The 25635-nt window shown below is 36.7% G+C and overlaps 1 protein-coding gene across 1 annotated transcript in view; it reads left to right on the plus strand.

Moving 5' to 3' along the window:
* Positions 1-8092: 8092 nt before the first annotated feature.
* CNGA1 (cyclic nucleotide gated channel subunit alpha 1) overlaps positions 8093-25635 on the plus strand; it is a 32645-nt gene continuing 15102 nt past the window's right edge. The window contains exon 1 of the mRNA XM_007450969.1: positions 8093-8272. The gene's annotated coding sequence lies outside the window, so the exon portion shown is untranslated. The remainder of the gene's footprint in view (positions 8273-25635) is intronic.

The following is a 25635-nucleotide window of genomic DNA, read 5'->3' on the forward strand; positions in this document are numbered from 1 at the left end:
CATGGTTTATTTCTGAATCTAAGCATCATTTTGTGAGTTGTATTGACAAACAAACAGTACAAAGTTTCTCCACATAGAAATTAATAAAAAATCTATGATGACTTAAGAAGTGTTATCTAACTTGGCACTACTATCAATAGAGCAAAACCCCCTCTCTGTGATAGATTCCTGCCCTACTGTGAATCCTTCTGAGCCCGTCTGTATTTAATTATGTTGCTTAACTAGAAATTTGATACTCTAACAGTGAATTATTAATTAATTAATAATGAACTCCAGGAACTATCTCTCAGTAAATAATATCTTAATAGTTATCATAGTTGAGGTCCTGATTTGTGCTAGACCTCTGGGAAGAGTTTTATGTAGATTATCTCTAATTACCATAAACTGATAAAAAAGGATCCCTACCATTATACCCATGAAAAAAACAGAGGCCCAAGACCTCAATACTGTTGCTAATTGGCAGAGCCAGGGTGCAAGTCTACATTAGCTTAACTCCAAAGTCTATTAACTTTTCAATATTCCAAGCAGCTGTTAACGTCAGGTGCTAAAATTCCATTACCCAGCTTCTTCTAGACATATAAGAGAATTAATCAAAATTCTGTCAGTTTTTAAGGTCATTTAAATTCAGACATAATAATACATATTTTATTTATTTTAAATTGCATAATAATTTATGAAGAGTCTTGTAATTTCAGTTGCAGTAGCAAGATGATAACTTGGTATGCGCAATTCTTAGGGGTAGGACTGTGGCTATGTAGGTTCTAAAATTCTATTTTATTTATTCATTCAGTGGGTCTGGTTTTACAGATTGGATGCCTATAATCTGTAATTAGTGTGTTTTCTCCCTGTAAACAAGTTTACCTGAGAAGCTAAATTATAATTAAGGAGATAGCTTGCTCATTAGCAGAAATCTAGCCATACATTGAGCACCTCATTTGTGGAAGACAGTTTACTATATTTTATATATATATAAATATATATATATAATGTAATGTACATGTATATATTTGTGTGTTTCAAAGCTTTTGTTTATTTTTTATTGAAGTATACTTGATTCACAATGTTGCTCCAATCTCTGCTATACAGCAAAGTGACTCAGTTATACACATATAGACATTCTTTTTTTAAAATATTCTCTTCCATTATGGTTTATCACAGGATATTGAATATAGTTCCCTGCACTATAGAGTAGGACCTTGTTTTTAGATAGATCTTTTAACTAAGAAATAGAGGTTTTTTGTTCTATTTTTTTCATTTTTGAAAATTGAAATATAGTTGATTTACAATGTTTCAGGCGTACAGCAAAGCGATTGTTTTATATATATGTGTGTATATATCTTCTTTTTCAGATGCTTTTCCATTATAGGTTATTATAATATATTGAATATAATTCCTTGTGTTGTACAGCAGGTTCTTGTTGTTTAGCTCTTTTGTACATAGTAGTGTGTGTCTGTTAATCCTACATTCCTAGTTAATCCCTCCCCTGCTTCCCCTCTAGTAACCAGAAGTTTATTTTCTATTTCTGGTTTGTAAATAAATGCATTTGTATCAGGTTTTCAGATCCCACACGTAAGTGATATCACATGATAAGAAATAGAGAAGTTTTATAACTTGCCATATAGGTAACACAGCTAGCAAGTGGAAGAGCTGGAATTTGAACCAAAGTGTGTCTAACATCCTAAGCTGATATTCCTGACTGACTCTCATAGTGAGTGATCTTATGGACACTCCCGACGCCCCTGCCTGGCATGTAACACTACCCATTATTTTTTTCTTAACTGAATAAGAACAATAGTGTTTTCTCAATCTTGCACATTTTACATATTTTGGACTCTGAGTTTACTAAATAAAGAAGAGTTAACAGGTACTTAATAAATGTATATTAAATTAGTATATTGATACATATTAGCTATTTGGGGGAGGCAAATTGGTGGAAATCATGGATCATCTCAGAAGAGAACACATTTTCCTGTATATACCAAATCATGTTACAGTATCATGGGGTCCTGGACCCCCAAATTCTGCCAATGGAGTTAGTTTGAGAACTTTCGCATTCAAAGGGCAGCGGAAGGCAGTTCTACTATTTATCTCTTTATCAATATTGCTACTCTCAGAACTATACAGCCTCCACTTCCTCTTGCTGGAATCCTGATTAATAAAGTAAGTACAGGTACAAGAAAATACATAAGTTTTTCATCCATCCATTTTAGTGTTACTGAGGCACTGACATACACTAATGCCTTATTTTCCAAACAGAACCCCCCATTTCCCTCTATCCCCATCATGTTCTTCTTGGTGTCCTTCCTATCTCATTAAATTGCAACCTCTTCTTTAGTTGCTTAGGTCTAAAAAAATCTAAAGTCAACCTTGACTCTACTCTTTCACTCACAGCCCACATCCAATCAATCGGCAAATTTTATTGCCTCTATCTTAAAAATATATCCCCTTCTCATCACCTCCACTTCTGCCATCCTGGTCTGCACCACTGCCATCTCTCACTGAATTGCTTTGATAGCCTCCTAACTGTTCTCCGTGTGATCTGTCCTCTAAGACCTTAACTCCTACCCCTCCTGCCCTTGCTTCCTCTAACTTAGCCACCTGGCCTCCTTGATGTTCTTTAAATACTGGAAGCACAGTCCTGTCTTTGGGCTTGGCACATGTTTTCTTATCAGGCAGGATCTTCCCCCCAGGACTGGGCATGACCAGCTCTGTGCCTACCTTGAGGTCTCTGCTAGATGAGATCTTCCCTGAATACCCCATCTAAAACAGTCCTGCCCCATCCCCACACCATTCTCTATCACCCTGCCTTGCTTTGTCATATTACTACTCACCATCTGGCTTCTTCTGTGTTTACTGCTTTGTTTATTGTCTTTCCTATCCCATTAGAATGTATACTTCACGAGGGCAGGAACTTAGTTACATCTACTATTGACTTCTCAGTGCTTAGATGGGAGCCTGGCAGTGAATATCTGTTGAATGAATGACTATGCATGGCATTGAGCTAGACACTGGAGATACAGTAATGAACAACACAGACACAGTCCCTGCCCTCATGGAGTTTACAGTTCTTATAGGGGAGACAGACATTAAACAATGACTTACATGAGATTTAATTATTATGGTTATAAGTGCTGAGGAGACATCATTGACCACTCTGCAGGTCTTGGTGTGCTGGAAGACAATCAAATATTTAATAATAATTTAGGACCAAGAGCCAGAATCCCTTGAATCACACAGTTTTTGAAATGAAAATACAAAAGAATCAATATCATGCAAATGAGCATCTATAGTTAGAGGCAGTTTAAATAGGATTATAAAGATTTAGAGGGAGCTGACAAAGCAAGGCTGGGAACCAGACTAAAAGTAGCCTACTAACCAGATAATCCAGTGTGGCTATGTTCTTTCTATCAGTCAAGGTTACTGCAGGTCCCAGGAAAAGAAATCCATTGATAGATAGACTGGGTCAAGCTAATCATATTTTGAAGGGGAGAACAAAACAAAATTAAACATACTCTTACCCTCTTAAACTTGGGTAAATCAGAAAAATATCCTAGTATGTGTGTTGTAGATATAAAACAACATTTCTACTTACCTTCAATTTCAGCAAAGAGATAATTTTCCCCCCAAAGTTTTCTCGCCCAGCTCCTTTCCTCCCCAAATCTTAGGGCTGCTTGTATGTGCTTCCTCAGCACCTAATCACGCTGTGTTGTAAGCATCTCTTCCTTTGCCTGTCTCCCTCCTGTGTATAATCTTTAAGGAAGGGCTTGTGTGTGCTCACAGACCTTAGAACAGCACCCAGCACAGTGTGGTGCTTGGGAATTATATGCTGAATGAGTTCTATGCCTTTCTGAAGGATTATTATTTCACATTGTTAAGTACTCTACACAGAAAACACAGACTTACATTTTAAAAAAACAGAAATGAATTATTTCATTTGGTCACTCTGCTAGAATTATATAATAAATTATTTAGAAACAAGGTATAAATAATGGCTCTGTATCTTTACCTGTTAGTTATTTAATGGCCACATGTAACTGGCTATCAAAAGTTCAGTTGCAACATATTGAATACAGGTAAGGCCTAAGCAATAGGCTGAAAAGCTCCAGTTTAGAGGAAAGTGAAAGGAAGAGAGAGCACATTATTGTGTCCTCTTGTGTCATATGCTATAATTTTGCTCCATTTTGCCTCACAAAAACCTACTGAGGGAGGTTTTATATTTCCATTTTACAGATAAGGAAATTGAGGCTCAGAAAGGTTAAATCATTTTTCCAAGACTACACAACTAATAAGTGTCATCCCGACAGTCAAAAATATTCAGTTCATCCTTAATTACAGTTTTGGAATGGGAAAAGTGCATGAAGGAAGTGTGAGAGCTAGTAAGAGAAGGTGCATTCGAGATAAAACAAATGAGTCATTCCAAAGAGGTGAAGAATTTCCTGAGTGTTTGTGTTGTGTGTGATTCATTGGGGGAAGAACTATTTTATAATGGCCAGTTCTATGAAGTTTTATGAGGTCACCAGGAGTTAAGTTGGCAGGAGGAAGAAAGGTTATTAGAATTATTGCTTCAACTCTTTTATTCAATTCATTGAATTATTTAAGAGAGTTTCAAATAACAAGCAATCCATGATGAAATGAATATCCCATAGCTGTATGTGGGAGCAAGTTCCTAATGTCGTCATCTTGTTTTATCTTTAGGTATATTTGTTTTAGTTACATCTTTCGTGTATGAGGTAAGACTAGAAAAAGATTGCTCTAACTAACACTAGTATACTTCCTAACCATAAAATGTATTTTCTTTCTTTCTTTTTTTTTTTTTTTTGTTGCGCCACGTGGCTTGTGGGATCTTAGTTCCCCAACCAGGGATCGAACCCGGGCCCTTGGCAGTGAAAGCACAAGAGTCTTCACCACAGGACCACCAGGGAATTTCCAAGAAAATGTATTTTCAACTTTTAAAAGAAAAATGCAAATTTATGACAGTAAACTAATTATTGTAAAATAAAGCTTAACTCTGCTATTTGTCTTTTAAAAATTATGGTAATAGTCACTTATCAAGTGTTACCATGCTTTAGGAAGTGTAATAAATTCTTCATATTACTATATCTCATTTTAATCCTCAGAACAGATCTGCAAGATATTATCATGTCCATTCCATGGCGACTGAAACTGAGGCCCAGGAGGTTCACTACCATGCTCCAAGTCCCAGAGCTAGTGAACGATGGGGCTGAGGTTCAAACCTGGCCTGTGACTCCAAAACCTCCTCATATAAACCTAGCATGGTGTCACAGAAACCGCGCCACCGAAAGGTAGGTGGCAATAGTTGGTGTAAGAGAGGCAGAGGTAAAGTGAACATTGAGTTTAAGAACAAAAGGGTTGGGCTTCCCTGGTGGCGCAGCGGTTGCGAGTCCGCCTGCTGATGGAAAGGACAGGAGTTCGTGACCCAGTCTGAGAAGATCCCACATGCCACGAAGCGGCGGTGCCTGTAAGACGTGAGACGTGGCCGCTAAGTCTGCGCAACCAGAACCTGTGCTCCACAACGAGAGAGGCCACAACAGTGAGAGGCCCGCGTATCGAAGAAAAAAGGACAAAAAGGCCTTTCATTTTAGACAACAAGTATAATTTTCTGAAAACCCTTACTTCCAGGAAGTAATATCTAACTCAGTATATTAAGGAGGTCCACAGAGAGTCTGAGTACTTTCATGAATGATAGATGCCAATTAGGTGATTAAGGAGCATTTAAAATATTTCAAGGAGAAAAGTTCTTAGATGTGAAGGACATAATATAAAAGGTAATAATAAAAACTATCAGTTTTGAGCACTTATGTGCAAGTAATGTGCTAAAGGGTTTACAGGTGTGACCAACTTTTAGATGAGAAATTGAATCAGTTGGTGAGAAACAACAGTGTTTCTCATGTATAGTGCTCTTTGCTGTTGCTGTTAGAGACATGTTGCTAAAATGGGTGACTTGACCTGATTTTTCATGTTCTTAGCTTCCAGATCACTAAGGCAGTGTGGTGCTCTGGGGTTAGATAGGCCTTGGTTTAGGGTTGCCGGATAAAAAACCAGAACACCCAGTTAGATTTGAATTTCAAACGAACGTCAAATAATTTTTTAGTATAAGCTTGTCTTGTGCAATATTTGGGACGCACTTATATTGTATTTTTATTTGCTAAATCTGGCAACCCTATCTGGGTGTGAACCACAGCTAACTGACGCTATACTAGCCACTGTGACCTTCAGTAAATGACTTCATGTCCCACCCTTCATTTCCTCCTCTATAAAATGAAATAGATACTGTATCACAGTTTTGGGGTTTAAATCATTTATTTAGCATTGAGAAAAATTAAATTCCTTCCCGTCTTGAGAATTTCTCTTTGTCTGTCTATTCATCACTTATTTTCCTTTACACCTGTGATTTTAACATTTATCACCATTTTTTGCTTTTTGAAATATTTACAAGTAATTTCACAGAGATGGGTTTAGGGTCCAGCAATATTACTCAGAGCAAGTGGCTTATTTACCCAAGCAGATTATGTAACTCTGCTTAAAGAGGAGCATAATATAATGAGACTGACACAATAACATTTTAGCATAAAGGTAAATTGTGACACAAGTGGCCACATTGGTTAGTTTGGAGGAAGTTTACAATGAGTTGATTTACCAAAAACACACACACTAGCAGCTTAAAGGGTTGTGTTTAACTACAAGATTGCAAAAAACTAAGTCAAAATGGTGTATTTGGTAAAATATTGATTGATGAGTGAAAAATTGAAAGAAGTCAACAAATTACAAGTGAATTACACTTATTTAACTTTATAAAGTCAAACAGGTTAACACAGATTTTCTGGAAATTATATTGGCAATACAAATTAAAAGTAATAAGAATAATACACCTTAACCTAGTAATCTCATTTCTAAGAAAATAGTAAATAATCACAGGTGTACATAACAATTTAAGAATAAGAACATTCATTTTGAAATGAACCAGAGGAAATATCGAATGACAAGAAAATCAATCAATAAATCATGGAATAATGGAATATGATAGAATATTATGCAGTCTTAAAAAGGATGCTTTAGATTGATATTTAGTAATATAAAAATGATAACAAATGAAATCAGAATTACTTTATTTAAAAATTATATGGGTACAGTTATATTTATACATGTATAAACCAAAATGTTAATATTGATTATCTCAGAATGGTAAGAATATATGTTTTATTTTCTTCCTCTCTGTATTGTCCAAATTTTATGAAGCATGCTTTATTTTACAACTAGAAATAAAATATTATTTTTAAAATTCTGGAACCAAAAGCCAATTTTCTGAAATTACTCAGTACTCTGCTAATTTTCTTTGTCAGGCATCTTGGGTATCTCCTCTTTTAAGAGCTTACTAGCCCCACTGGAATCTGAAGCGGTTTAACTGAGGCAGTGAACGTTTACTGGGTTGTTCGGTGGCTAATAAATCAGAAAAAAAGTTTTGTGAGTATATACACTGTCAAATATTTCATTAAAAATTCTGAGGGAAATTTACTTTTAGGTCATTAGAATAACATTTAGACACGGACTGGCATATCTTAATGTTTTTTGCACATCTAAAGTATGACTTATTCTTTCAGGGAAGCTCAGACTCATCCTATTTTATTTCTGACCAGATATGTTTCAGACAGGCAGTTCTTCCACAAAACACACAATAAACAGACCAATGAATAAATAAGTGCACCCTATTTATATTTCAGTAGTTTTTATTGTGATGGCACTGTATTTAAAAATTTAGCCACACTTTGTAAAAACCTAGATAATTCTTTCCAGATTGTAATGCTGGGTGAATTGAAAATATAACTTCAGTAAAATTCATCAGTCAATATTACCTTTGGTTAAGTTTACTTGCAAATTTTCTAAGAGGTGTAGTTCTGAGAAAACCCCTTTTACCCCTAACTCTCACACATATTAATAAGCTTGGGCTGTAGCCAAGGATAATGGTGATTTGCTGTTATTTTCATCTGTATATAAATCCGCAAATCCAATACTGACTCATGAAAATCCTCCTTTGTCACTGCCACAGAACCGTTTCTTTCCTTGGGAATGATTAAGAAAACTAACCGTTTGTATATCTTTAAAGAAAGGAAAAAGATCAGCATATTTATTATTAAAAAAAATTAGGACCTCGATTTTGACAATGTTCAGATTTACACTATATCCCTGTTTGTTTAGGATACACCACTGACTTGCATTTCTAGAAGACACAGATATATTGCTTAAGCAACCAAAGGTAAGAACTCAGTGGTAATTACAGTTGTATTTTCACATGTTTAGACCTCTGTTTTGATTTATTAAAGCATCAGCCTTTGCTTTGTTTTTCATGTTACATGCTTTCTAGTTACAACTGATGGTTGTATTTTTATTGATTTCTCTGTATTTTTGACAGATAAATGAATATTCTACTAAATACAGTTTTAGTTAAAGATGCTATTTTAGTTAAAAATAACAATAAATAAGGCCTGGCAATACGGTTCTGCTAATCTGAATATCACAACATAGTAAATACTACCTTTCTGCAAGTTTCAAGTTCATTTTTTAAAAACAAGTATAGTTGATTTACAATGTTGTGTTGATTTACATATGTGTGTGTGTATATATATATATATGTATTCTTTTTCAGATTCTTTTCCATTATGGGCTATTACAAGATATTGAATATAGTTCCCTGTGCTATACAGTAGGTCCTTGTTGTTTATCTTCATGTTCATTTTTAGAAGTCAAAACAATACCTTTGGCAGATGTGTCTTTCCCCAAAGGAAGTATCATATACTAGGTTTTCTTTCTCTTTAAAATATTTGAAGGTAGAACACTGTCAAATGCATATAAATCTTCACAAAAAATTAACTCCTGAAAATATGAGCTCCAAGTCATTGGAGACACTTAAGAACTTCTCAAGTGTTAAGTACTTTATAAGCATTATTATAACAACCTGCACACCCCATTTTAGAGATAAGTGGTCTAAGGAGATTTAATAGCTCCCTCAAGGCAACGTATTTGTACTATTGTGATGGAGCCAGAATTTAAATCACCTTGCCTTCTTTTATTTCCCCATGATAAGCGTGTATATTTTAATTAGATTTTTAAAAACTTATCAATTACTTGACAGTTTTATTTTTATACATTCAAAAACTACTCTTTATCATTTTTGTTGTAATCCTGTTGGCAGGATTACAGGATTTTAAATATTTGTGATTTTGTTCTATATCAGAGGGTTAGACATTATTAAATCAAACTTTTAGAATGTTCCTACTGATAAAGACATACCTTATAATTGGCTTTTCACTATTTGACCTTTTCTGTTTATATATCCCTGAATCAATTTGTTCAACTATATTCATTCTTCCACTTAGCATTCTTTCTATAAACGTTATGCACTCATGTCTTTGTTAGATGAAGCCGGCAGACAAAAGAGAATGGGGGGTGGTGGTAAAGCATCAGGGTGTTAACTGTCAATAAAAGACCTAATAGTTGTTGACTGCACTTTATAGCCCATAGAGAATGCACCCTCTTTACTCTACTCTTGGAGGATTTATAAATATTGATCACAAAAATAATCTCAATAAGGCAAAAAAGTATACAGGCTATGTTCTCTGGTCACAGTCAGATAAAGTTAGAAATTAATAAGTAAAGTTTAAATTAAGGACCCGACCCCTTAGAAAAAAAAGCCACTGTACGTTAAATATTTTTTACTCTTTAATTTATACAACAAAGATTTTATTTAGTACCTACTCTGTGCTGGTGATTGTCTTGGACAGAAACTTTGTTTCCTACTGTGTCCCCATCAATAGGTCAAAGGGATAAATCCACATAATGCCAGAGGCTTTCACCTAAGGTAAGAGTGTGTGGGAATTAGGCTGTCATATTTTAAGTTTTGGCTATGGCGTTAATAAACAGCTGGTACGTTCCTACATTCCCTTAAAGGAAAAACAGCATGTACCTTCCCATCAGCAGACAACCACCATGCCAAGATCTTGAACTATGGTAATATAGATACTCTATAGTGTGAAACAAGTGCTAATAATTACACCTAATAGTTCTCAAATGTTACAAATGTTCTGAAGTACGAATCAGCTTATCTTTAACGATTCATTTAGCTTTAGCTGTTGAAAGGTAACTGGTGAAGTTTAACATATATTCTTGATAAAATAGCAAATTAGTAATAAAAGAAAACTTCCTTAACACAATAAAGAAAATTTATCTGAAATCAGTGGGCAAAATAGGAGAAATTCTAGAGACTGAAACAAGCGAAGGATATAATATCTATTATTTAACAGCGTTCTGTAACTTCTACTCAACACAATGAAATAAGAAAAAGAAACAAGATATACAATTTGAAGAGATAAAATTATCATTACCTGTGTATATATTATTGTTTACCTAGAAAACGCAAATGGATCCATTTAAAACTATTAAAACTAAAGTTCAATAAGGTGATAGGCTACAAAATAAATATATAAATTAATAGCTCTCCTATAAATTAATAGCAACTAGTTAGACAATATAATAAAAAAAGATCTTATTTATAAATACAAAATTTAAATACATCAAATACATTTAACTAGAAATGTACCGAGCTTATTTAATGAAAATTATAAAGACTTACAAAGTCTACTTACAAAGTAGACTTTAAAAGCCATCAGTAAATGAGGAGACGTCACTTGTCAGATGATTAAATATTTTAATATACTAAGTATGTTGATTCTCCCCAAATTAATCCATAAATCTAATGAAATCTCTTTTTAAAGCACATTGTTTTCTTGGGAACTTGATAAAATTATTCTAAAGGCAATTGGGACTAATAAATGTACACATTGTACTGTTGTAGCAATAGTAATTTAAATGTGATCATTAAAATCATGATGGAGTGTAGATGTTTATTTTTTGAGAGTAGTGTTTGTGCAATAAAATAAATAAGTAAAGCAGAACATTTTTGGATGTTTCTTATGAGCCAGGCATTATGTAAGGTGCTGGAAACATAAAAATCAGAGCTCACTGGTACCTGCTCTCAAGTCTGGTGGGAAAGACACTGATAATTGGATCATGATAAAATAGTGGGTTGGTGCACTCATGATAAGTGCTCCATATTATGTGAGTGCTGAGAGGAAGCCACAAGCACCCAGGCATCCTAATCCCAGCCATTAGAAATATTTGCTTTTTTCTTCATCCCTTACCTTCCTCACATGCTGTTTCTTCTGCTAAGAATGCTCATTTCCTCTACTACCTTAGCAAAGGTAGTACTCATCCTTCAAAACCCAGTTACATATTCCCTGCTTTGGAAAGCTTTTCATGAATCTCCCAACTCCACAGAATTGGGCTTTGTACACATAAAATTGTCATATTGAAGTTTTATTACTTACAGTGTTCTCTTGTTAACTTCTTTAGGGCTGGAATCCTGTCTTAGCACTCCATCCTTCCTATTTTCTTTCTCGCCTTCACACTGCAGCAAGCTACATGACACATAGCACATGCTCAACAAGTATTGAGAAGCAAAACTATTAATTTTTTTAATGAAGAATACAATTTATTCTACTTTTTACTTCAAAGTCACAGAAATGACATCCATATAATTATAACAGCTACTCTACATTTTCAAGTTCTCAATCCAAACATATAGATTAGGACAGGTCACTTTATTGCTGGCAGCATTCATGGAAGGGCCAGTTTCCACATCAAAAGACAAAATAGGGCTTCCCTGGTGGCGCAGTGGTTGAGAGTCCGCCTGCCGATGCAGGGATCCCACATGCCGCGGAGCGGCTGGGCCCGTGATCCATGGCTGCTGAGCCTGCGCATCTGGAGCCTGTGCTCCGCAACGGGAGAGGCCACAACAGTGAGAGGCCCGCGTACTGCCAAAAAAAAAAAAAAAAAGACAAAATAAATTTGATTGGGAGCCAGGCAGTGCTGTACTCACACATCAGCAGAATTATGGAAGTAAAGGAGCAGTCCTTTTTTTTCCTTTTTAGAGTAGCAAAGGAATAATATAAGACAGCCTGACTTGTGAGCAGCCCCACATGAGGGTGCAAAAAAATATTAATTAAGTAAGGATTGGATTATGTTATCTTCAAATTGTTTCAAGTAAAAATATCAGCACTTTTAACGTGTTCTTTTGGGCATAAGATATAGATTTGTAAGAAAAGCAGGAAAAAAATTATCCTAACTTTCAAATACTCATTGTGACTGACAAAATTTCTGTGTTATTAGAGTCCAGGGGACTTCCAGTGCTGGGTTCTAAGTATTTATTTGTCTTTTTATATGTTTACTCACCTTTATTGTTTCCATCAAAAATTTGTATTTGCTTTGTCCCAGGGGATATAAAGAGAAAAAGAAAGTTCTCTGTCCTTAGGAAGCTTAGAGAAAAATTGGGAAAGTGGGACATTCATATGCAAACATAGATGTATGTACAAGGAAGTAAGTGCTTATGGTTAATGGAATGATTTCAAATATGGTCAGTACATATAATGGATGGTAAAATCACAATAGATTTTGTGGAAGATGGAACCCTAAGTTAGACTTTCCCAAAAGACTTCTTATCAGCATGCATTTCCTGAGAAATCCCATTATGGAACAAATATTTGAGTGAGGTACCCTAACATAAAAGGCAAGGAAACCTTCAGGTAATCAGAATTTATTAATTTTTATGGTCAATTTTTAGAATTCAGAATACTTCTGATTCAATGGGGAAAGTGGGAAGGATAACGCATTAAGGCTTCCACCCACTGTGGAAAGTCTTCATTCTTACCCTTGATTAGTATAACATATTGATTCTAGAGAAAACTCTCTTCGATGATGTAGGGTCTTGCAATGCCCCAGGGTTATAATATATATGATTTTATTGTTATAATCAATACTTTAAATTTATTTGAAAATTTTTCCTAGTTCTGGTCACTAGGAATGGAGTAGCAATTTTTGCTCTTATGATGCTTACTTTTTCTGGCATTTAAATCACTCTGTTCTATCACCGTGTTTTCTTGTAAAATGTTTTGACTAAAGAAAGGAGTCTGGAACATATATTTGGTTATTCGATGGTTTTGTTAATCGCCTTTTGATTAACTGAGATTTTGCTTAATGATGGCTGCTTTGTAAATTTTCTGTAGATTGTAAAGGTGATGATAATGGCTATGATAATAATGACCTCCTTAGTGAAGCTGTTCTTTCTGAGAAAGTGTTGTGTTTTCCCTGTAAGTTGATAACAATTGGCTTAACAGCCTGGACCCATCCTTGTGTTTGCTATGGGCACACATAGCAACAGTATTGTGTCAGTTCTATTTTAGTCTTCATGAGCATTACAGTTTGCTTATGATCGTCTAACGATAATAATTAAATGATAATAATTAAATAGTTGCTTTGACAGATTTGACTTCTCAAAGTGATAGTTCAAGGAGGGAGGGGTTAAAGAAAGCTGATTTTAAGCATGTTAGCTCTCTTTGTCTCCATAAGTAAGTTGACGGTTGTCTCTCTCTCTCTCTCTGAGCTTGGAGGTTATATAACAACATCATCAACTTGCATTTGTATAAATCTCCACAGCCTTCAATATTGCTTTGTGTATATTTTTCATTAGCTCCCCACAGAGAATCATTATAGTAGGTAGGGCCGGTGTTAGCATCTCCACCTTACAGAAGAGGAAACTGAAGCTCAGAAAGATCTCTGTCAAGGTCTCGCTGGCAATTTGGTGAAGAGCTGGGGCCAGAACCTAAGTGCCTGCCAAACAGGAGATGGTTGTTTTCAGGCACTGGCCGCCTCTCTGTTGCAGAGCCAGCAAAGCCTGTTCTGGATGGTTACACAGCTCTGGGAGCATTGTTAAATAGTAAGAAATAACCTTAGCTCTGCAGTTGGATACTGAGATTGGGCAAGGACTGGAAAACTTTATTTTAAAGCAAAAATGCAGACATTAATTATTTTTGCTACTAAACAAAATCCCATTTAAAATACTACCTTTTTTTTCTCATTAAAAAATAAATTAGGATGGGGCTTCCCTGGTGGTGCAGTGGTTGAGAGTCCGCCTGCCGATGCAGGGGACATGGGTTCGTGCCCCGGTCTGGGAAGATCCCACATGCAGCGGAGCGGCTGGGCCGGTGAGCCGTGGCCGCTGAGCCTGCCCATCCAGAGCCTGTGCTCCGCAAAGGGAGAGGCCACAACAGTGAGAGGCCCGCGTACTGAAAAAAATAAAAATAGATAAATAAATTAGGAGAAAATACAGAAGAATACAAAAAAGAATGCAAAAATGATGATTCCCATCACTAAAAACTTAACGTTTAACATTAAAGTGTGTATCATTTCCATGCACATGTGCACAATTTTTAATAAAACAATATGATGCTATAAATAATGCTTAACAATCTGCTTTTTCTGCTTAGCAGTATATTACAAAGATTTCTAGAAGTTGTTAAATAATGTTCTTTTGAAGAAAAATAACAAAATTTATCCTTTTATTATAAAATTGTGTTCATTGTATAAAATTCAAACGATACAGAGATCTAGCCTCCAGAGGTAACTGTTATTTACAGTTCACTGCATATTGTTCTGCACTTTTTTATGAGGCCTGAATTTTACTGGTTGCATCGGCAGATTAGAGTACCTTCTTTAAAAAAGCTTTGCACTAATGGAGAAGAGAGCATCATTTATCTTAAAAAAGTACATATTTACCTATTAGTGTCAATATGACAAATAATGTATAAATACCAAGTATATCATTTATCCAATCTTTTGGGACGTTCACAAAGAATTCTACTCCAGAAAGCACCAATACACAGGAATCCTCATACATGTAGAATCATCTTTGGTTATCTTCAAATAAGTAAGTGGTGTGGGTGCTCTGAGCTGCATAATACACAACTGTCTTTGTTTAAAGATGATGCTTTAAAGTCTGCGAACTCTGCCAGCCTTGCCAACTGAATTCCTCAGTTCAGTTATCAGTTTTATCCAGAAGTAGTTCACTGCTTGGGTGACATAATAAAGTCCATTATGAATCACAACATAGTTGTGATGGTAATTAAATGAGAGTATAGAAGTTAGATTGCTTTGTGCGCCATACACTGGTAAACAAATATTTGTTGCTAAATGATTTAAGGGATTTACATATTAGTAAAGTACATGAATGGCATTAGTAGATCACAGAATCTTATGCAAAATTCAGAAAGGTAAAATTAAATTGCAATTAATAGAGGACCAGGGGTACGTATTCCCTTAGGGGTAATAATAATGCCTGACACATAGTAGGCATTAAATATGTGTTGAATGGATGAAAGACCTCAACTGAAAAAAAAAAGGACCAAGTATACGCACTTCTTTTTTTTTAATTAATTAATTTATTTATTTATTTTTGGCTGCGTTGGGTCTTCGTTGCTGCGCGTGGGCTTTCTCTAGTTGTGTTGAGCGGGGGCTACTCTTCATTGCGGTGCGCAGGCTTCTCATTGTCGTGGCTTCTCTTGTTGCCGAGCATGGGCTATAGGTGTGCAGGCTTCAGTAGTTGTGGCACGTGGGCTCAGTAGTTGTGGCGCACGGGCTTAGTTGCTCCGCGGCATGTGGGATCTTCCCTGGCCAGGGATTGAACCCGTGTCCCCTGCAATGGCAGGCGGATTCTTAACCACTGCGCCACCAGGGAAGCCTGAGAATATAAACTTCTAATTCACAAGGAAGAAATCCAAATAACTAATAAACACATGAGAGTTTGTCCAACTTCATTAGTAAATGCAAATCAAAAGCCATAGTGCAAAGAAATTTGTCTCATCAAACTTGGGAAAAAACCCCTACAATCTGACAATATTAAGGGTCGGTCAAGGTGTGGGGGGAAATAATATACCTGTATAGAGCTCACAGAATGTAAAATGATACACAACCTTGGGCAGCAATTTGTCTGGCTCTCATAAACTGAAACTAGAATTAGCAGTTCCACTTCTGGATGTAGACATAAGGACCACTCTTGTACAAGTGTCTAAGGAGACATGCAAAGGATTTTTATTGCAGCACTGCTCATAATAGCAAAAAAAACTGGAAAGAACCAATCTTTCATTAATAGAAAGAGGAAGGACGAATAGAAAAAAGGAACAAAATATGATACATATATGTTACAATGTTAATAAACAATATTATAAAATGAAATGGCTCTATGTATATTGGCATAGGTCATTTTCAAAACATAATTTTGAGTGGAAAAGCAAGTTGCAGAATTATACACAGGGGAAGATACTGCTTTACACACTTAAACAGCATGTTCCAAGCTATGCATTGGTTATGGATGCTTATGTAAGTATGTAAAAGGGTGGAATGGGCTGGAACGATACACATCAAACTTGCAGTAGTGGTTGCTTCTGGGTAGAGGGTAGAGGGAAGACAAGGTTGGAACTGGGAAGTGGCAGCTTGATAAAAGGGCTTTAACTTTAGGTATAAAGTTTTATTGTTTTTCACATGCCATCAAAGGTGGGGAAGCAAATTTGACAAAAGACAAAAGTTAACATAAATTCCTGGTGGTAGAAGTATGGATAATATAATTTTTGTACTGTTTTGCATTTTGAAATGGGGGTCACTATGTATATCCACTAAGTCATTAATTTACATCATACAATATTCAGAAAATACAGTATACCCCTTTCTACGCTTATTGCCCAGTCTCATCCATGTTTTGCCTTCTTCAGAGGCAGGAAATCACTGTTACCACTTTCTTGTTGCATCTTTTTCTTTTTCTGCACACAAAAAACAGACATGAATACATACATATATATATATATATATATATATATATAAAATCTTTTTTTTCCTATGTATGGTAATATACTGTATCTTTAAGAACTTTTAATACCTGTTCATCTAGAAGTATTTTGTTATTTTTAATGACTATATAGTATTTCTTCCTGTCTCTTTGGAAGGAATAAATGTGGAGGAAGAAAGTAAGAGGGAGGGAGGAAGGGAGATCGGGCCTCCGTTGCAGAAGAAAGGGTAATAATTCAGTAGACAATGGGGAAATCTTGAAGGTTCTAGAACAAGAATATGATAGTATATGCTCCTTAAGAAGATTAATTTGGGAGTACTTTGCAGGATGAACTGGAGGGTGGGTGAGGCTGGGGATGAATAAATCAGGTAACAGACTTAGTCAAAGATAAGAGGTAACAAGCACCTAACAAACCTTAGTGATAATTAAATGAAAAAGTGGGAGTATAGGCGGAGCAATTGCAAAATAGGGTATGTTAAGACTCGACAGAGTGACTGGTTGGGAAGGAAAGAGTTAACTCCAAGTTTTCAGTGAATTAAGTACATGAAAGAACAATGATTCTACAACCAGAAATAGCCAAGTCAGGAAGAAGAGCTGGTTTGACAGGGAAAGAAGTGAAAGTCCATTTTCGGACACACTGGACACAGGGCTCTGAAGTGGCTGCTTCAGAAAGTAAATGAAAGGAGCTTGGCTAATAGGAGGTATTCAAAATGTGTGCCGTGAATTAATGAATGAAATACAGTATAGGAGCCAAGGAAGGTGGTCAGGGCTGCTTATGTGAAATTGGGAGATACCTGCATCAAAGTGAAGGTGGAACTTTATGAAAGAAAATGGTTGAAAGTACGATCCTGTTTGTTTCTCAGCACTGCAGGATGTTGAATGTGAGACTGTGCATATTACTAATTTCTGTGTAATATGTGGCCCTACTACTGTAAATGGAGGGACACAGTGGAAAAAAATGCTGGGGCAGAGTGCTGGGGCACTCTGGTGCTTTAGCAGTCTAGAACTTATTACTGATCGGTGAAAAATTGAGATCCATATCCATGCCACCTTTCTAGTGGCTGCAGGATCATCAGATTCAAGTGTCCTTACAGTCCTGACTCGCTGCACCAGGGTTTTATGGGTTGGGAGGAAGTGATAAACAGAGGAAGTGGGGAAGGAGACTTTAAAAAAGAGGTTGGAGTAGTAGCAAAGCAGAGATGATTTGGATTCATTTCCTCATCATTTCCACCCCTGCTCCCTTTGACCTGCATTAATTCATTTACTCATTCATTCTTTCCACAAACATAATTGGGTACTTGCTAGGTTCGACGCACTATTCTTAAAGCTAAGGATATATATGAATGAAACACAAAACAAAAAGTAGCCCTTCTCTTAAAGTGGTCAGTCTAGTGAAATTACAGGAAAATCCTTTCTGGTATTTTTCCTAAGGCTAATAGTGGATTCAGAATTTCCACACAGTAAGGGCTTAGGGCAGCCATCTGGTGGGCACTAGGAACTTATTTTAAAGCTATATTTATTTACCAAATCAACTGGGTTTTTTTTGTTTTTTTTAAGTGTATTATTTGGGGGTGGCTTGGGCTCCTCAAGGATATCACTGGAAGTTAAAACCCCCAAGGCCACCCTTTTGTTTAAGTCAATGTTTTAAGACATGCTTTTTGAGTTTATATCACTGCATTGTAAATAATTAACTGAATCCAAAAAGCACACTTCTGTGGAGTGTGAAGCCCACACTGATAGGAATGAAGCAGGGACAAACAAGTGTCACTTGGAGCCATTGGTGACTGAGTTCCTATATCACGCCTTTTCTGAGCAGTGCAGGAAAGACCTTGAGCTTTGCAACCTGTTTGTGCATACCAGCGTGGTCACATGACCCTGGGCAAATCCTTTACCCTCTCTGAGCTTCATATCTTCCCCTGTGAAATGCAGACGATAAAGCCATGCTGCAGATTCTTATGTGAATTAAATATGCTAGCCTGATGTAATGCCTGACCTGTAGCAGGCTCTCCATAGACATTTCTTACCTTTGTCTCTTTGTTTCTGCGGTCTCAAGGTGAGTAACAGAGGCTGAAAGAGGTGGACTGATGCAGAGAATGGGCAACACATAGAAGTTCTTTCTCACTTGCCTGTTCTCATCCTGCCTAAATCTGTCATACCCAGGTGGGAAGGACTCACGAACACTTCCCAGAGGCGTTCTCCCCGAAGCAATCAGAAATATTTCACTTCAAGTCTGAAGAACTGTTTAGAATTTGGACAGAGTCTGATGATGCACAGACTAGGCACACCTGATCCACTTAGAAAGAAGCTGACATTTTCTGACCTCTCAACTGCCTTTTCTAAATCCTTCACTACACCCTTTTCTTTTTCCACTCTCTTCCCACTGGAGCTGGTCTTGGGCATCTGCTGACCTGCCAATTGCTGCTCCACATTCATCAAATAATATGGCACCTACTGTTCAGACGTCCTTTTCCTACTGAGTCTCACTGTCATTCGGGGCAGCCTCCACAGCTATGAAATGTGATGTATCCGAGACATCTGAGTCCCTAGCTTCACAAGTTCTTTTCTTCCGTTTGCTTCAGCCTCTCCACCGTGGTCACCTGAGTCCTTGACTCCAAGGTGCTTCACCTCCACAACTGTAACCTCTAGTACAGCATCTTATTTCCTGAACACAGCTTCCTCTGTTTCCAGCTCTTACTCTCTTTCTCACTAAACCTGTTCTTCAGCCTTACTGAGACATTTGTCCCCTTGACTTCCTAATAAATCCTTCCTTCCTATCATCCTGTCCCTCCTTCAGCTTAAGGTCTGTGTTTTTTTATTTAGATGAGTCTCTCCTTACCTCCTCTGCCCCTTTGTCCCTCCACCCCAACTGCTGACCCCAATCTCAGATCATTCCAGGTATCTGCCTTTTGGGCTTTTTCCTACCTGAACTACTAGGCATGGTGAGAGATCACAGCACCGTGTGCATTGTTGCATCAGTTGGGACCCAGGGATACCTGTAATCCTTCCACAGATTCCTACCCCAGCTCTTTTCTGTTGCCTCATGCAATTGGAAAACTGGACCTGGCCCCACTTGGAATCCTCCAGGGACTCCTTATCCTTGTTAAGGTAACAGAGCATCCAATGCAGGTAGTGAATCAACCCCTGCCTTCCTCTCCACCTCTTTTCTTGTCATTTACTCACAGAGCCATATTCTCCATGACTTGATCTGCTGTGGTTTCCTGAAGGCACCCTGCTCTCTCACATGTTTGTTTTCCTGTACTTGCTACTGCTTCTGCCTAGAACGTCGCTCCACGTTGTGGTATGCTGGACAGGTACCTGCCCTTTGTCCAAGATCTCTCTAGCCTGGCCTTTTCAGGAAGCTTTATCTCAAGCTCACTGCAGAGGATTTAGTACATCTCCCCTTGGGTCCCACAGCACCCCTGGCCTGCCATCTCTGTGTGCTGGATAGCAGCTGTTTGACCCTCCAGATCCCTTTTCACCCTGTATTGGCTTAAAACGACAGAGATTTATTGTCTCCGTTCTAGAAGCCAGAAGTATCACATCAAGAAACTGGTGAGGCCATGCTCCCTCCGAAGGCATGAGGGAAGAATCTGTTCCACGTCTCTCTTCTAGCTTCTGGTAGCCACAGGTATTCCTTGGTTTGTGGATGCATCACTCGAGTCCTCCATCCCCACATAGTGTTTTCTTTGTGTATCCCCACAGTCTTCCCTCTGTGTCCAAATTTCCCTTTTTTTCAGCTGTCAAATTTTTCTCATAACGCTATTAAAATAATTATTTTAATATTTCACTAATTTTGAAACAAAGAAAAAATAATCTTCAAAATTGAAGAGGTGACTGACAATTATCAACACTTATTTTAGTTTCTTTTATGGGTGCCAAACCTTTTATTCAGTGTGGTACTCTTGTCTTGTTCCCCAATACTAGTTGTGAGCTCTTTAGGGCCATAACCATATTTGGGCTTCTTTCTGACAGCATCTGGCCGAGAACTTTGTACATAGTACTTATTTCTTGAATTGGACACAGACATTCATTTCTTGGAATGTATATGTTTCATTTAAATTTCATTTTCTAATTATTCATTGCTGACATACAGAAATAAAATGAAATTTTTTACATTGACTTTTTTGTCATGTGACCTTGCTGAGTTCACTTATTTGTTCTAATATTTTTGTATAGATTTTTTAGTGTTGTTTACATATACTATCATTTCATCTGAAAATATAGTTTCACTTTTTTCCAATATAGACCCTCATTCTTTCTTCCTTCCTTCCCTCCTTCCCTACTTGTCCTTCCCCTCTCCCTCCCCCGCTCCTGCCTTGAAGCCTTTCTTGACCATTATTTTATCTTTCCTACTACTGTATTCAGAAATACAGATATGACTGGGGTCGTGCACCAAGGGCCAATAGCATAGAGTAATGTTTCTTTAAGTGTGATACAGGAACTGAAATAGAATTACTTAACGGTGTTTGATAAAACTGTAGATTCCTGGGGCCCATGTCATTCCTCATTCATACTCTGAGAGCAGGGCCCTGGAATCTGCATTTTAAACAAGCTTCACAGGTATCATTCATACTAAATTTAGAAAACCTCTGCCTCATAATTAATTATGTTTGTATGTGTGGGTTTGTGTGTGTGTGGGTGCACAGCATATCTTTCTGCTATTTGATATGAAAAAGGTAAAAACTAAGGCTCAGCAAGGTTAAAATGCTCACTTGAATTCATTCAACAAATAAGTGGCAGAGGCAGGTTTTGAACCCAAGTCAGAGCCTGACTGCTTCCTGGGCATTCATAGTTTATGTTCCAAGTTAATTTTGCCTGAATTGTTCATAAGATTTTCCCAATCATTTGCTTTGCTTTAGCTTTGTGAAGTTTTTTTACAGCCTCACATAAGGGAGAAAGTTTTATGATTCATTTAAAAATGAAATCTGAAACTTACTTTCTAAAAGCAGTTGTTCCTTTTGATTTGCAAATTTTTATTCAAAGATTCATGTTTGAAAACCAGCAAAGCAATGAATTCTCTAAAAGAAGAATTTTTTGGTTCTTTTCAGATGTCTTGTTAACAATCCTGTGAGACCAAAAGAGTTGAAAAGTATATGAAAAGAATCAATAATTACTATTAAAAATCCTTTCTCAAACTACCAATTTTAGCTTTAATACATGAAAAAAATTTTAATGCAAAAATTAAAAATAAAATATTAGCAGCTAGGATTCAATACATATGAAAAGAACTTACCATAATCAAGAAGAGTTTATTCCATAACTATTAAAATAATTTATTAAAGTAGCTCATCATGTCAATAGGGAAAATTAAAAGGAAAAAAAGGATTATTTCTATAAAAGGAAGAGAGCCTTAATAAAAATCAACATTTATTCCAATTTCTAATTTTTAAAAATTGGTAAAATATGAATAAATGGAGATTTCTCTAACATGAATCAAACATCTCTCTTAAGCTAACAGTCAGCAATATGCTTAAGAGTGAAACTCTAAAACATTCTCATAAAGCCAAGAACCATACTAGGTATCTCTTAAGACAGTTGTCCATTTGTTAAGACTCTGTGCTTCCACTGCAGGGGGCACGATTTTGATCCCTGGTTAGGGAACTAGGATCCTGCATGCTGTGTGGGGGGAAAAAAAAAAAAAAAGATTGTTACTTGTTCTGTTCTGGAATTTTTAGTCAAGGTAACTAGACATCAAAGCTAAATACCTCATGAAAAAGAGGAAAGAATAATTTGTGTAAGTACTATGCCTGCATGACTGAAAACAGAAATTATTTAACAGAAAAACTATTAGAAATAATTTTTGTAAAGCTCAGTTAAGTTGGCTGGTTTCATGATAAATAAATAAAATATTTTTATGATATAGAAAAAGCAATGAGTTAAAATATATCAAGGGAAAACTATCTTAATTATCTTAATAGAAACAAAAATACAAAACATCTAGAAATTAATAAAAATGTAGGACTGATATGTAGAAAATTTTTCAAAAACTTAGAGGAAAATAATTTCCCAACTTATTTTATAATTTTAATGCAAACTCCATCAAAATCTTTACGGTTGACAAGGCAAATTTAGAATGATGACATTTCAAACCAGTAGGGAAAAGATGGACTATTGGTTATTGATTTAGTGCTATTTATACTATTGACTAGTCATTTAGAAAATATAAAGTTGAATCCCTACCTCACACCTTACACCAAAATAAATTTGATAGATTAAAATCTAAATGTGAAAAAGGAAACCATAAAAGCAGTGGAGAAAATGTGTTGATAAATAATTATACAGTCTGGTGTGGAATTTTGAGTATCTTTATTTTTCTATTTATATTTTCTGTTTTCTTTCTTCCTAGAGTGAATATGTATTAAAAAGTGATTGTGTGATATAAAAAAAAGTTTTTTCCTATGTAGAGCACTTAGGCCAACAAGAAATTTTGGGACAAGGGAAGTGATTCTTTTTTTCTTCAGGTCCAAGCAAAGCCCAGGTTTGGTTCATTCTAACATATTGGATAATATTAGTTGTCCTTGTTTAATCTTTTTTCTCACGTAGTTTTTTCTATGTTGTGATGGATGAAATAATCATATATTCTCCTTTTCCTAATCATAAGGCACGGAGTCTCCCAGAAGGAGTGGTGATTGATGACAATAGGAAGCCAGCATGCTATAAATATAACCAGAATATCCATGCTGTTGCTGAAAAGGAGTCAATGAAACAATTCTCTTCTTAAAGTGGTTGTTTCTTTAAAAGTTCCTTTAATTACATTTTAAAATATGTGCACACTTTTATTAACAGACATTACAAAAATTCTCTGTTTACTATTTATTGACTACTGGCTGCTCGTTGTTTTCATTAGTTATATGAATACTAGGGTGAAATAAAGAGCATTATTTATGGCTATCCTCACTGGCAGATGTAATGTTTTAAAAAATGAAGTGTGCTTTTTACATTTTCCCACATCAAATGATTTTTTTCTTTTTCTTTTTTTGGTTTTTGCTTTTCTCTTTTATTCATAACAAAGGCAAGTTTCCCTCCAAAACCCAGAGATCGGTGGTAGAAAAATAACAAAGGAAAAATACCCAATCCGTATAATAAAAACCTGGGAGTGCAGGTTAGGGGGTGTGTGTTGTGGAGGAGGGGAGGGATGGATGGATAACCAGCCACAGAGGATTAGGTGGAGGTTTGGTACCTGCTGAAGTTGTCCAGCACCTGTCATCCTCTCAGCATGTTGGCCTTCTGTGGGTCTTCAACAGCAGGACCATAGCAAGTGACATTCAGTACAAGAGGTGGTGTTCTTGGAGCCCGTGAACAGATACTGGCTTTTTGTTTTGTCGACTGGAGAAAACACACAACTTAAAAGGTGAGAATTATATTTTATTCAGGGACATTACTGAGGACTATAGTCCGGGAAGGCAACCTCTCAGATAACTCTGAGGGACTGATCCAAAGAGGTAAGGGAGGAACAAGAATATATAGGAGCTTTTGCTGGGGGAAAAAAAAAAAATCATGTAGTCGAACATCAAAAAATGACTGCTAATCACAAAAAAACAGACTTCTCAAGTTAATGATTTTAGTGCTTTTCTATGTATGGGAAGAGTCAAGAGTCTGGGCTCACTGAAATTATTCCTTTGATATACATCTTAACTATCAAGGGCCAGTATCCTGTTTTTTCCATCCTGAATTCCCCCAAGGGTGCACCTACCCTGGCGTCTGCAGTGGCTGATGGCTGGATAGCGGGCAACATGCATCTGTTGTTTACTGGAATGGCAGACAACATTCTTTGTTTACTGAAACAGCAGCAGTTTTAAAAATCCACAGTGTCCTTTTGTTTTTCTGCTGACACCTAGCACTTTATTAGTGGGAGCCTTGGTCTGGGAGAGGGGAGGCTGGGATGGATACCTAGCACCCATCTAGGCCCATTTTCCTGGACATCAGGTGTTATCTCCACGCAAGTTTGAAGGAAACACCCTTAGAGATGAAATCCCCAGAAGGCAGCGCTGTGACTGCCAAGCAGCAGGGGTTGGAGGAGCATCCTGGGCACAGCTGGGCCCTTGGGATGACAGGGCTTCAACGTTGGGCTCCATGTCCATGGTTAGAAAACAGTGGCTGTGCAACCTGTGCACAGGCACACTGTTGGGGCCCACCAAGAACTTCTCCAAGTTCCAGGCCACGTCACTGCAGCACACTGAAGACCAGGTGAAGTGCTTGGGGCCAGTCATGAGTGCAGGGACGTTGTCATTGGACGCCGGCAGAGCCTCAGGAAAGAAGGCAAGAGAGAGTGTGCCCACGTGCCATTCACGTTGCCTCAAGCTGGGCTGGAACCTGCTGCCAGGAGAGATTTGGAGTTCAGGATCACTTTGTTCTTGCCATTTTCCTGATGCCTGAAGTGGTTGCCTGGGAAGCTTAGCACTATGTGTATCAGAATAATTTAGGGGGACTTGTTGAAATGTGGATCAGTTGTATCTTTATTCACTCCAAAATTTGAATACCACTTGAGACCCTTTTTTTTTTTTCTGAATGGCTGTAGAAATTCACAGTTGATTACACCCATTTTGGTATTTTATTTTACTGCTTTTCATTGTTACTTAATTGTTGGATGTGCCTGTGAGGTCCCTGTAGTTTTGTTCCACACCTACATTGCCTAAATATTTCAAAGCTGGAGTAAATCCAAATTAAAAAAAAAAAAAAGAGTTCTACACCTCTGAATTTAAAAAAATACAAAAAACCCTTGAATTTAAAAAAATATACAAAAACCTGACTAGTGATCATTAAGTGCTTGGATCATGATTGTATTCTATTAAAAAATAATTCCTACATATAACTGGAAATAAGATAGTTATTTCAGCCTTAGAAGAATGATAGAGTGAAACTTTTTTTTTTTTTTTTTTTTTTTGCTTTAT

Source organism: Lipotes vexillifer, unplaced genomic scaffold, assembly GCF_000442215.2.
Source record: "Lipotes vexillifer unplaced genomic scaffold, Lipotes_vexillifer_v1.1 scaffold404, whole genome shotgun sequence".
NCBI classification, from domain to species: Eukaryota; Metazoa; Chordata; class Mammalia; order Artiodactyla; family Lipotidae; genus Lipotes; species Lipotes vexillifer.